The sequence below is a fragment of the Parasteatoda tepidariorum genome, chromosome 5, assembly GCF_982258835.1.
Source record: "Parasteatoda tepidariorum strain Cologne lab strain chromosome 5, Ptep-v5.0, whole genome shotgun sequence".
Lineage (NCBI taxonomy): Eukaryota > Metazoa > Arthropoda > Arachnida > Araneae > Theridiidae > Parasteatoda > Parasteatoda tepidariorum.
The window spans coordinates 101935106-101949692 of NC_141759.1; the positions used below are offsets into that span (position 1 = coordinate 101935106).

Consider the following 14587-nt stretch of genomic DNA (forward strand, 5'->3'; position numbering starts at 1 on the left):
GATGATCAATACACTTTTACATGCGTTTGAACCAATTTTCAAAGCACTTTTTCCAGTCCGATTAAGGTAACTCCAAAACATGTGTTTTAAATGAATCAACCTCTTCTTCCGGGGTCGAAAATCGTTGTCCACGTAATTTATTTTTGATGTGTGGGAGTAAGAATAAGTCAATGGGTGCCAAATCAGGGCTGTACGGCGGATGACCCATCAGTTCGATCTTTCGCTCCGTCAGAAATGCCTTTGTTTGAGTCGATGTGTGAGAGCTCGCATTGTCATGATGAAGAATCATTCGCCTGTTCTTCTGCTTTTTTCGAATTTCTCCGATGACTTCTGGCAAACAAATGGTCGTGTACCATTCAGAATTGACCGTCCTGCGTTGCTCTAACGCCACTGTTGCCACATGACCGTTAATGCTGAAGAAACAGGCAATCATTTGTTTCGATGTGCTTCTTCCTCGAACAACCTTTGTTGGTTTTGCCTCGTCTTGGAAGACCCATACAGTTGATTGCTGTTTTGTTTCTGGCTCATATGCATAGATCCATGATTCGTCACCTGTGTAGATGTTATACACAGCCTTTGATGTACCTTGAACGTATTTTTCCAACATTTCCTTGCACCAATCGACACGAGCCTTTTTTTGAGAGTTTGTCAGATTATGCGGGATCCAACGCGAAATTTTTTTTTAACGCTCAAATGTTCATGCAATATTTTATTGATGCTAGTCATACTAATGTCCAAAGACGCCTCTATCTCACTGTATGTCACATGACGATCTTGCTTTATCAGTTCACGCACAGCATCGATCTTTTCTGGCACAACAACGGATTTTGGACGACCTGCACGGGGTTCGTCCTGGATCAAACATCGACCACGATTAAATTCGTTATACCAATTTTTTACAGTGCTGTAGGATGGCGCTTTATCGCTGAATAAAGAATTAAGTTCATGGAAGCACTCTTGACAATCCACGTCGAAAGTTATGAAAAATAATGGCACGAAAATGTTCACGATTCAATTCCATTTTTTGAAAGAGAAGAACTTTTCAATTTACTGTCAACAACACAAATGAAGCTATGATGGTAAATCGTCTGCTGAATTTATGTTTAAAAATATCAAATTTTCGATTAAAATCGTCTGCGGTCGCCTAGCAACCCTTACTGTTGCCAAGGCCCGAAATATAAATAGCAACCCTCGTACCAGTGAGTGAAAGGTATGTGTTAATATGTGGACACTTTAACTTTCAATTCATGATTACATAAAAAAGTTAACATTTTCCAAGTACTTATAAGCTATAATTTCAAGAATAGGCTTGTTTTTGAATATTTGTATGGCTTATAAATTCATAAAGAGCATTAAAAAATAACCAAAATTAAGTGTTCCTTTACTGGGTGTTCATTCTCTGGTAAGAACTGTTCCTTCACTTGGTCATCTTACTATTTGTTATTTTAACCACCAAAACTTTAAAACAATATTATGTATTTCTTTTTTACATAATTTGCAATTAGTAGCAAATATGTTGACACTGTCATTTAACTAAAATTACAAAGTTTGAAATTAATATGATTTTTTAAACGGCAAACGGAGCTTTAAGTTTTCCTTCTCTGGTTAGTTTACCCTATTCAAGATAATTCATTTTGTGAAAATTTACTTTCCTCAACCACCTGCGTTGACAGGAAATTCACAAATGTGTTTACCAAAACAGTCAATGGCAACATTCCGTGAGACGTGCAAAATGCGATGTCTTTAGAAAACGGAAAAATCTTTTCTATTTCTTCGATACGAACCTAGAACGTCTATTTATTTCCGTGATGATAGTTGCTGACGTCTACAGCACGTCGTTGACGATTTAGTTTCAAAAGCAATTTGGCGTGTTATAACCCGTCTTTCCAAATCAAATGGTTAAATTGAAATTTTTATTTGTGAGTAGAAACAAAGAGTTAAGCTATCTCAGGATGAACGGAAATCAAGCGCATTGCAGAATATAAAACACGGGACTACTTAATAACTTTTGATCCAGTAAACAGATTTCACGTACTCAATCAAAATTTTTCAATAGGCTGTGTTGGAGTGGTATGTTACTCCACTTTGTTTCTGTCGTTTTTACTACCGTCGTTGAACAGCCGACCCAATTTTGGGTTTACGACTACTAATGTTCAACTCCGTAGCCTTGTCATTTTGAACCAATGCAGAAGACAAGGTAACTGCTGAATCAGTACCCCCAAAGGTATTGATTTATTATGTGAACATGGAGGACTTAGCGACTCGACAGATTTAACGTGCATCGGCCGGACTGCAATCGAATACACGACCTCTTGGACATGGGCCCAGTCCCCTATACCAACCAGGCTATCCCGGCCCTAAGTTTCTGCCCTTTGAGGACAATCTTTGTATTTCTTTTTCGATTAACGTAAATGACATCAGTTTGTATGCATATATGGTCCCTTTGGCCAAATTATTAGACGCACTATACGAAGAATGTATAATCAGGTATAACAAAGAATGTATAATCACATAAAAGCAACTTTATTGTTTTTATGTGACTGAAACCGGATTGTAGTTAGTGGGCCTCTTGCATAAGAAGGCAGGCATGTATTTTTGGCAGTGCCAGCTGAATGGTTGCAAAGGCAACTTCCAATCTATTTCTTTTATGTGTTTTTGTTTTTGATGTTAACTAAGAAGCCTGACTCGTAAAAATAAGTCCTCACAAATCACTTAAGAAATATTATAATAGCAATGACTCTGCCTCTCTTATATAAAACTGGAGCATTAAGGACCAAAATTCTGTAAACTCGTCTTTTGATTGAGGGTCATTTTTTTTTCATCTGATAAAATATCAACAACTATTCCTTTGCACCTGGATAGTCTGGTTGGTAGAGCACTGGGCCCATGTCCAAGAGGTCGTATATTCGATTCCTGTAGGCCGAAGACTCCCCCGTGTTGTAAATGGTGACTGATGCGCATTAAATCTGTCGAGTCACAAAGTCCTCCATGCTCCCATAAAAAAATCATATCTCTGGGGGTACTGATCCAAGAGTTTCCTTGTTTTCTGGATTGGCTCAAAATCATAAGGCTACGGAGTTGAACATTAGTAGTCGCAAACCCAAAGTTAGGTCAGCTGTTCAACGACGGTAGTAAAAAAAAAAAGAAAAAGACGACTAAATGGATTTGGATTTAATTTAACGCATCAATGAGTGCAGGAAAGCATACGTTAAATTCAGTTTCTGAAGGGTACAAGAGAATCTGTATTAGAGTTTAAATGTAAAATCCAAACTGAAATCTTTCTTCAAACTGACCTCTTTCTTTTAACAATGACCCCCTCTCCTTCCCCCCCCCCGGTTTTTGAACCACTGCATTAAGGTGTACCTGACAATGAAAATTTAAGACAGTGGTTGATCAATTATAAGTTTCAATATATCTTGAAATTATCACCTCAAAGGGTTTTTTTTTTCATTTCTAATAGTTTAGAAATCAGTTATTCTACAGATTATCTAGCTAATCGGCAGATAAACAAGAATGAAAGTGCCAAAATATTGTTTCATTTCACAAATTAATCTGCAAACTGCCTACATAATCAGCTTATCAGCTACTAGGCACTAGTTAAAATCAAAGCAATATCTTTCTGGAAAAGCAATGTCTCTGTACGCTTAATTTAAAATTATAATAATTATTTATTTTCGCTATCTAAAAAATCCAGTTGAACATCGATGAACACATTAGTTGATAGAATCAATCACTTTATAAAATACAGTCAGATTTCCATTTAACGAACTTCTATTTTCCGAATTTCCCTATTTTGCTAATTTTTTTTTCGAGGAACCAAGAACATTTTGGAAATTTCTTCGTAAAATAACTTCTAAATAGCGAAGTGAATTTTCTATTTAAACGAACTTTTCTTTCAGATCCTCTTTCCCAAAATATTTCAGAACATTTCAAACTTGTTAACGCATTTTATGGGGGAAATGACCTTGAATTGATATACGATGCCATTCAACTTTTAGAGAAAGCAGTAAAATCCCTTTTTGTTTGCATTTCAAACGAAAAACTCGGACAAAATTAACAGATTTTTATCAGTAACAATGAAACTTAAGAACGCACGTCGTAATATGTGTTTAAAATTACTTTTATAATAAATGCAGCTATCATTTTATACGCAAATTTAGCTTTCTTTTTTTTTTTTTAGTTGAAAATGTATGTATCATGTACTGGATAATGTTTTGCACTATTCTTGCTTTCCATGCAGATTTCTTTTATGGTTAAGATTTATAAAATAAGTAATAGGTACTAGTTTACAATATAACGGTGTATCAATTGCTATTTTAATTGTGTCTAGGGTTTGTGTTTAAAAGTATTTCAAAAGTTGATTCTCTATTTAACGAATTTTCCATACAACGAACTTATTACCGGGATTTCACGACTTCGTTGAATAGAACTCCGACTGTTATAATAAAATGGTTTAAAATATTACTACAATTAAAGAAATCATTTATTTACTTTCATGGGGAGAATGTCATTCAATAAAAAGAATGTCATTTATTTATTTTAGAATCGGGTCAATGAATATAGCCATCAAGTTAGTTGATAGAATTCAAGAAACAAATTTTTGAACTTTAGCGATGAGAAAGCAATTAATACACACATTACCTATGGTAATGCGGAAAACTCTTTATTCTGCACCTTAACTAACCAAAATAGTCAATCTGCAGATTTGTTCGCCAGTAGTTGGCACTTGGCTCCGCCTTCATCACATGGTATCCGACGATACAATTTCGCCACTTTTGGGAGAATTATGTGAACAATCCTGAGCAAGGTTGTTATTTGGCGATCATATGACAAAAATATTTATTTCGCAATGTTTATGTGCATTTTTTTATCATTAAATATTTCATAAATTTGATCATATTTCTCTTTTGAGTGAAAAGTTTGTCCTTTTTGAGACATTTTTCTGAGAAAACAGCAGAGTTTAAATTTAAAGTATATTTAATTAGCTAGAGTAACGGAATGTACAATAGCAAAGAATAAAACGAAGTAAGTGACTGAAAAATAATTCACTGTTTGCGTTTGATGTGCATGAAGGGTCGTCTCATTTTCAAGCGCAGGGACGTTTCTCCTCTTACTCCCACCCTGAAATGAACTCTGCGTCCGAGGAGGTGGAGTAAAGTGCCAACTCCTGATGAACGAACTATGAAGATTCACTACTCCGTCATCGTAGTTTATCTAACGTTAAGATAATTAAGAAAGCGAAACAAAAATAAGCCATTGAGGTAGAATAATTATATATCTCATCTGTATCTATTCTTTCTATATCTATTCTATATCTTTGGATTGTAATGATTTCAATTTAATGATCATAAATTTTCCCACTCAGGTTACCAAGAAAAAGAAAAGTTACAAGAAGCGATGTAAGTACCTGTCTAACAGTTTTGAATGCAGTATTATGTAGCTGAATACTATTGGTAAGTTTAAATTGGTTTAAAAAATGTGAAGTTCTTTTAATTCCAAAAATGGTATGAGACTTTTCTTTATTAAGGTAAGTTTAATAATAATACTTAATTATAAGGCAAGTTATTTATTTAGAGGTTCTTTTTAGTTTGATACTCTAAGTAATCGCAGAGTAGTTACTCTAATAATGCGTTTTTTCTTCGGGTTAAAAACAGACAAAATTTTGTCCGGGATTTTTTTCTGGTTCGTACATTTTTGGTAAAGCGTTCTTGATTCGAATAGCGAAGGTAGGTAGCGAAATTCATCGCTTCTACATCCGCTTCAGACTGCATGCCACGAAATTCAATCATTCCGTCACCGCGTTGCGTTTCCTAATTTTTGTTATTTTTCCAGTCTTTTCAATTTGTTTTTTAATTTAAAATTTTTTTCTCAATTTTTCATTGTGTTTCCAATTTTTTTTTTCCACGGTATCTTTTTCTGCCAATTTTTCTCCATTATGTCTTCGAAATTCTTCCCATTGTCTCTTCAAGTTTTTTTTCTCATTGTATTTTTTAATTTTTTTTCATTGTATTTTTTTTAGATTGTTTCCATTGTTTTTCAGATTGTTTCCATTGTTTTTCAATTTCTTTCTTTTAAACGTTTCCATTTTTCCCCCGTTTTATATGTTCCAAGTTTCATTTTCGTTGCGCAATTTTCGAATTTTTTTTTTTATTCATTGTCCTTTTTTTAGAAGTTTTTTTTTTACTCTTGTGTTTTTTTCCAGGATTTTTAATAGCATTTTGCCTTTATTATAACAATTTCTCTTCAATTGCGTTTATTCGTAGTGGTTCGTTTCTCGCCTTTTCATTGTGTTCCTTTTCGGTTTTATCATTATTTTTGTTTGTTATAATTGCTTTCCACCGTTTCATTATGTTTTTCATTGGATCAAGGTGCTTTTTTGTTCATATTTTGATTTTGTGGTGTGTTTCACTTATTGGTGGTGTTTTGTTTTCCAATTATTCATTGTGTTTGTTTTCCATTTATTGGTGGTGTTTTGTTTTCCATTTTTTCACTCTGTTTGTTTTCCATTTATTCGTTGGGTTTGTTTTCCATTTATTCACTGTGTTTGTTTTCCATTTATTCACTGTGTTTGTTTTCCATTTATTCACTGTGTTTGTTTTCCATTTATCCACTGTGTTTGTTTTCCATTTATTCGTTGGGTTTGTTTTCCATTTATTCGTTGGGTTTGTTATCCATTTATTCACTGTGTTTGTTTTCCATTTATTCGTTGGGCTTGTTTTCCATTTATTCACTGTGTTTGTTTTCCATTTATTCATTGTGTTTGTTTTCCATTTATTCACTGTGTTTGTTTTCCATTTACTCGTTGAATTTATTTTCCATTTATTCACTGTGTTTGTTTTCCATTTATTCATTGTGTTTGTTTTCCATTCATTGTGTTTATTTTCCATTTATTCACTGTGTTTGTTTTCCATTTATTCGTTGGGTTTGTTTTCCATTTATTCACTGTGTTTGTTTTCCATTTACTCGTTGGATTTGTTTTCCATTTATTCACTGTGTTTGTTTTCCATTTACTCGTTGGATTTGTTTTCCATTTATTCACTGTGTTTGTTTTCCATTTATTCACTGTGTTTGTTTTCCATTTATTCACTGTGTTTGTTTTCCATTTATTCACTGTGTTTGTTTTCCATTTACTCGTTGGATTTGTTTCCCATTTATTCACTGTGTTTGTTTTCCATTTATTCATTGTGTTTGTTTTCCATTCATTCATTGTGTTTATTTTCCATTTTTTCACTCTATTTGTTTTCCATTTATTCGTTGGGTTTGTTTTCCATTTATTCACTGTGTTTGTTTTCCATTTATCCACTGTGTTTATTTTCCATTTATTCGTTGGGTTTGTTTTCCATTTATTCGTTGGGTTTGTTATCCATTTATTCACTGTGTTTGTTTTCCATTTATTCGTTGGGTTTGTTTTCCATTTATTCACTGTGTTTGTTTTCCATTTATTCACTGTGCTTGTTTTCCATTTATTCACTGTGTTTGTTTTCCATTTATCCACTGTGTTTGTTTTCCATTTATTCATTGTGTTTGTTTTCCATTTATTCACTGTGTTTATTTTCCATTTATTCAGTGTTTGTTTCCCATTTATTCCTAGGGTTTGTATTCCATTTATTTACTGTGTTTGTTTTCCATTTATTCGTTGGGTTTGTTTTCCATTTATTCGTTGGGTTTGTTATCCATTTATTCACTGTGTTTGTTTTCCATTTATTCGTTTGGTTTGTTTTCCATTTATTCATTGGCTTTGTTTTCCATTTATTCACTGTGTTTGTTTCTCATTTATTCACTGTGTTTGTTTTCCATTTATTCATTGTGTTTGTTTTCCATTTATTCAATGTGTTTGCTTTCCATTTATTCATTGTGTTTGTTTTCCATTTATTCATTGTGTTTGTTTTCCATTTATTCAATGTGTTTGTTTTCCATTTATTCAATGTGTTTGTTTTCCATTTGTTCACTGTGTTTGTTTTCCATTTATGCATTGTGTTTGTTTCCCATTTATTCATTGGCTTTGTTTTCCATTTATTCATTGGCTTTGTTTTCCATTTATTCATTGTGTTTGTTTTCCATTTGTTCAATGTGTTTGTTTTCCATTTATTCACTGTGTTTGTTTTTCGTTTATTTATTATGTTTGCTCTTCATATTTTTAGTATGTTTGCTTTCCGTTTCTTTTTTTTTTCGAGGTGTTTTAGGCCCTGTGTTTTTAGTCTTTTCACTATGTCTGTTTTCCGCATTTTCCTAACGTTTCTTTTCGTACCTTCATGGTGCATTGTTTGTTTTTTTTAATCTTTTCATGATGTTTGTTTTCCGTTTTTATTGTTTTTATCCTCTTTTCACAGTGTCATTTTGTTTTTGGTTTTCTTTCCTCACTTTTTCATTTATTTTTTTTTCATTTGTTAATGGTGGTTTTTTTTTTAAATTTTCATTGAGCTTCTTAAGCAATGTTTTGTTTATTATTCCCGTTTTTACTATAGTGTTTTTCTTTTCATTTTCTTTCTATCATTTGTTTTCGCATGCTTCTTATACTTTATTTTAATTTTAAAACATTTATATATTCCAAGTTTGCTTTCAAGCTTTTGCGAAATTAATGATATTTAACAAGCTATACTATTCTTTTTAATACAACATGTTTTAGACTTTTAGGATTATTTTGAATCGTACTACGATAGAAATGGGTCCGTTTGAATGATTCAAACATGATTAATTAAATTTAGAACTGCCGGACACATTTGGATGCCGATTTATCAAGTTAAAGCAATTCCGGAAGACTTCTGCTGTAAGTATAGCATATTTATTCCTTCTGATTTTTTATAAAGCTGCAGATTAGATATATTATCAGGGTTCCCACAGCGTGGAAAAAATAAAATAGTGGTAGCTAAAATTTTTCTATTCTACTGAAAAAAACTTTAGCTTTCATTTTAGAATTTTAAAATTTAAATTTCTTTCAAATTAAATATATATTTTTATCTATATATTTCTTTCAAATTAAATATATATTTCTATCTATATATTTCTTTCAAATTGAAAATTTATTGGAAGATTAAATCATCTAGTTTTCCCTAAGCTTTGTCACCACTTTAAAAGAAATTTTACTGACAGTGGGAACCCTGATGTGTGTTTGTGTGAGTGATTTTCTCTGGGTTTTTTTTATATTCAGAAATTTAGCAATAAATTTAAGTTTAATAACTAAGAAATAAAGTAGTTAAAAGTTGAAACATCTATTTTTTTTTCAAGACAACGTGGTTCCGAAGAATATTGAGCAGCTTAAAATATTAATTGCGTGATAGCAATATCATACTGTTCAATGTGATGCAAAGTCAGCAAATAAGGTAAATTATTTTAATTTAAGACTCTTTAATTACTTTAAATAGATCATTCTCTGAAATGTTTAACTCCCGCTTTTTATATATGAAAGTAGTTATGACACAAATCGCATGCAGAAACCATTTAAACATTGGAAAAACAATTATTGCAAAATAAACTTATTAACTGCACATCTTTTCTAGCATTAAAAATTTTGAGTCTGTTTTTTATCATAAGATTTAACTTTCTACATTTTTGAACGAATTGAAATTAATTATGAATTTCTAATTTTGATTATTCATTAAAATTAAACATTATAATTATGTGTTTCTAATTTTAATGATTAAAATACTTGATTTCTTTATAAATCTCTTCGTAATGAACAACTAATAACTTAAATATCTCAAATTGGAAATATTTCTATTTATTAAGGGTCGTTCAAATAAAGTCTGTTTTTTCTGAAGTAATCTAATTTTAGAATTTCATTTAAACAAATAATGTAACTCTTCAAAAAAAAAAAAAAACAATAGTAGATATTTCATTTTATTTTGTGAAATTTTAAGAATAATATTCTTCAGGAATCTTAGCTATTTTAGCTAATACTTTCTACATAACTACCGAAATCGTTAAAATTCTAGAAAAAAGCAATTTTTGTCCAAATTGTTTCCTTTTCCAAACTTTTATTTCAAATTTGAAATTGTTTCAAGTATAATTTTTCCCAAATAACCATTTCCTTTTCTTTTCTCTTTAAAAAAAGAACTTGAAATTATTATGTGATTTAAATGACATACTGAAGCATTACTCGCCTCCTGCCTGCCCCTTGTCAACAAATATAAGCGAATTACCAATCCCGTTGTATCCTTAAGTAGTGTTTGAACGGCTCCTATTATTGTGTTGCATAAATATTTATATAATTTTAATCAATATGTGGTATTTTTTATTTTCAGCTTTCGAAATCTTTAGGAAACCTAAATATAACCAATAGCCGACATCATAGTTTTTTTGAAGGTAAGTCATTTAAACACTCAAAGAATTTAATCTTCCTGTTCATGTTAAATAAAATATAGAATAATATAACCCATAAATTTTGAAATAATGTAAGGGTCAAAATTTTAGCTTCGCATGTCAAGTAAAATGTAAAGAAGTTTGTGCAGCAAAAAGAAAGTGGAGCATAAAGTAAAAAGGATATAAAGCTTATAATTTAAAAAAAATTATATTATGTAAAGCGTAAAATAAAGCACGGAGTAAAAAATAATGCGTAAAGTAAAAAGTATAATAAAATGTAAAATATAGTAAAAAAAATAAGTTAAGTGAAAACACAGTGAAATTTAAGATGGTAGAAGGTAAAATTAGTATAAAGTTGAAGCATCAAGTATAAATAAAGTAAAGTAGATACTGAAGTATAAAATGTAAAGAAAAGAAAAAAGCGTACTATAAAAAATGTGTAAATAGTTAAAACGGAAAGCATAGTAAAATCTAAAACAAAATGCTTGTTAAGTAGAAAGTATAGTAAAGTAAACAGTATGTTATAAAGTAAATAGTAAAGAAAAATATAGTAGAAAATAATTTGTATTGTAAATTAAATTTAATTAAATCTACGCATTTGGAAAGTCATGAAAAATCATGGAAACTCATGAATATCGGTATTGAACAAAACTTGTCATAAAATGTCATAATTTTAACTATTTTTAAAAAAAAAATCATGGTGTTCCGAATATCTGAATTTCTAACAAAATCCCACAGTCATATTTTATTAAAATATAAAATGTTTTTATCATGTTCTTTTGAAATATTGGTGTTCATTTTAAAAAATTAAAGAAAAATCACTTCTGGAGCAAATTATCTTTTTAGCAGATATCTTGTAAATTATAAAGCAAATATACAAAGTAAATTAAACTTAAAGTAATGCATAAAATCTAAAGTATGAAGTAAAGAGTAAAATATAAAATGAAAAAAAAAGGTAAAGCAAAAATAAATTCGGAGGTAAATTACAGCGTCAAATATAAAGTAAAGCGTAAAGTATGTAAAAAAAAAAACTAATTTTTAAAATGTAGAAAAAGCGTAAAGTAAAATGTGTAACATAATGTGAAGCACAAAGTGTAACTCGAAGTTCAAAATATTAAGTGAAACGTATAAAAATAAAGTATAAAGTAAATATTAATGCAAAATATTAAGTGAAATTAATGAAGTATGCGGTAAAGTGTGATGTTAACTAAAGCGTGATGTATAAGGTAAAGTTTAAATTATAAAGTGTATAATGTAAAGCTTAAAACATTAGGTAAAAAAGTGGGTGAAAACAAAAGTGTAAATAATAGTTTATATAACTATTGCAGAGAGTTAAAAGTAAAATAAAAGATATATTATAACAGAATTTTATAGAATTATGTAAAGTGTAAAATATCAAGTAAAACGTAAAAGTAAGAAGTTAGAGAAGTAATAAAGAAAAGTAAATCATAAAATACAAAGTGGAGCAGAAAGTAAAAAGTCGTAAAATGAAAAATATTAAATTTTTTTTTAAGTAAAGCCGAAAGTTGGGGGTATAGAAAAAAGTAAAATCAAATGTAAAATGTAGTAAAAGGAAAAGTTTATGGTGAAGAAGGTATGTAAATATATCAGTAAAGCATATTGTCAAATCATCAAGTAAACTAAGCATGCATAAAGTAATGTTTATAGTAAACTTGAATATAAACTAAAGGGTAAAAATGTAAAGTAAAGAAAAAGCGCATAAAATAAAACGTAACGTAAAAAATGTTAACTAAAATACTAAAGAGTATTGTAAAATATAAAGTTAAAGCCTAAAAAATGGCGTGAAATACAAAGTTAAGTAAAAGCGTAAAAAAGACGCGAAATATAAAATGCGTTTAAAGTAATATGCGTCAAAGCTTAACCCCGTCCCTCCCCCGCCAGGGGGCATCTGGTGATAACGTAATATGCACGTATATTTGAAGGTATGAAGTGAAATATAGTAAAAAATAAATTATAATGCAAAGTAAATACGTAAAATAAAGTGTCAAGTAAAGAATAAAATATAAATTAAAGTAGAAAAAGGGAAAAAATAAAGATATATAAAGCAAAAAGTCAGTAGTTAAAATAAAAACGAAATATAAATTGCAACACAAGATAAAAAGTAAAACGTAAAAAAAAAATTAAGTAAAGCATAATTAAGTAAAGGCATAATTAAGAAACGCATAATTAAGTAAAGGCGCAAAATTTACGCTTAAAGCATCACATATGAGAAGTAAACATTTAAAAGCATGAAGAAAAGTATCACGTAAAATACAATTAAGCGTAAACGTAAGACATAAAGAAAAGTATCGTATATAGTAAAATGTAGATAAATTGAAGCTCAACGAGAAGTAATACTTAAAAATAAGGCATAAAAGCATTCGCTTAAAAGTAATGCGAAAAATATACACAGTAAAATAATACATAAATTAAAAATATGCATTAAAAAATTTAAAGGAAGTTTGAAGGAAAGAATTAAAACTATTGCATAAGAAAAGTAATACATTAGAAAATTGAATTCCGAATGGTAACAATTTTAAAAAAGTTACGCATAAAATATAATAACTCGTTAAAAAAACAGTAACGGAAGAAAAAAAATTAAGAAAAGCTATTGAGTAAAATTAACGCTAAAAAAACTGAAGTGCGATAAACTGAAGCATTTTGATCTCGAGTTAAAATAACGCATAAAAAAGTAAATGAATAAAGTAATGCATACGAACAAAAAAACGCATAAAAGAAATTCATAGAAAAACGCAAGGTGTAAATAAATACAAATACGTAAAACTAATGACCCATAAGAAAGGTAAAATTAAAGCATAAAGAAGAGTAGCTCACCATAAATAATACGCCGAGAAGTAACGCGTTAAAAAGTAAAAATTGTGCAATTTAAAGCATAAAAATCGTAATGCGATGAAGTAACTCGTAAAGATAACGAATAAAAAATAAAGCGTAGTGTATGATAACGCTTAAATTGAGCTAATGCGTGAAAGTAACAAGTAAAAGTAAAGAGCACAAAAGCAAAATAAATGCTTAAAATTGCCGCATAATAAAAGTAAAAGCGTAAAAGTAAGAAATTATTAAACTAAACAGGAAAATGCAACGCATAAAGATTTAACTCGAATTTTACAATAACATGTAAAAAAAGCGTGTATGCCGTGCAAATGTAGTTCATAAGAAAGGAATGTGTTACATTTTCATGGTACATTTTCCTTCATGAAACAAATTTTTGTTCTTACATGCGTAAAATATAATAATCCGTAAGAAAAACTTGCATAAGGAAATTAACGAATAAAGTATAATGCGTTAAATTAATAATATCTCAAAAGAAAAATAAACGCGTTAAAGTTATTCATAGGGAAAAGAATGCGCTTAAGAAACACAGAAATAGAAATTCCCCATAAAATATCATAACGTGTAAAACTAGCTTATAATCTGTTTAATTAATGTCTGAAAGTTAAATAATGCAATAAAATAAGTAAATAAAAAAAGACACAACGCAATAAAATAAAAGCGTAAAAATAAATCATAAAGAAAATTGAAGTGTAAGAAGTGAAGTAAATTAATGTATGAAAAAATAAAGCGGAAGGAAAAATAATTACGAAAATCAAGCAAATAAAAGTAACACTTAAAAAACTAACGTAATAGGAAAAAGGAATGATTACTATAACACGTATAAAAAAAATAGAAAAAGGAAAGCAACGCGTAAATACATAAAAATACGCAAAACTAATGTACATAATTCGTGATAGTTAAAAGAAAAACGCAGAAGAAAAGTAAAATTAACGCATCAGGAAGAGTAACTCACAAAAAATGAAGCACCGTAAAGTAACGCGGTAAGAAGTTAAGCATAGAAAGTAATGTAAAAATTGCCCAATTCAAAACATAAAAAATCATAATGCGGTACGAAAAAACATAATGCGAAGAATAAAAAGTAAAACGTAATGTATGATAACGCGTAAAAAGTAACGAGTAAATTGCGCTAATACGTGAAAGTTAACAGTAAAAATAAGGAGCATATACGAAAAATAAATGCTTAAAATTGTTGCATAACAAAAGCAAAAGTAACAAATTAGGAAACTAAATGTAGTGCATAAAAAATGAAAAATGTAACGCATAAAAAATGTATCTCGATGTATAAAATGTATTGTACAATGACAGGTTAAAAGAGCGCTCCAAATTTTATTCATAAGAAAGGAATGAAATACTACAATTACACGGTACTTTTTCCTTCATAAAACAAGCAATATCGCAGGGAAGAAAAAATAACCCGTACGAAAAAACTTGTTAA

The 14587-nt window shown here is 29.8% G+C and overlaps 1 long non-coding RNA gene across 1 annotated transcript in view; it reads left to right on the forward strand.

Moving 5' to 3' along the window:
• The first annotated feature begins 7742 nt into the window (after positions 1–7742).
• Positions 7743–14587, forward strand: part of LOC147809914 (uncharacterized) — a 44081-nt gene continuing 37236 nt past the window's right edge. The window contains exons 1-2 of the long non-coding RNA XR_015433884.1: positions 7743–8767; positions 10242–10302. This is a non-coding gene — a long non-coding RNA (uncharacterized LOC147809914). The remainder of the gene's footprint in view (positions 8768–10241; positions 10303–14587) is intronic.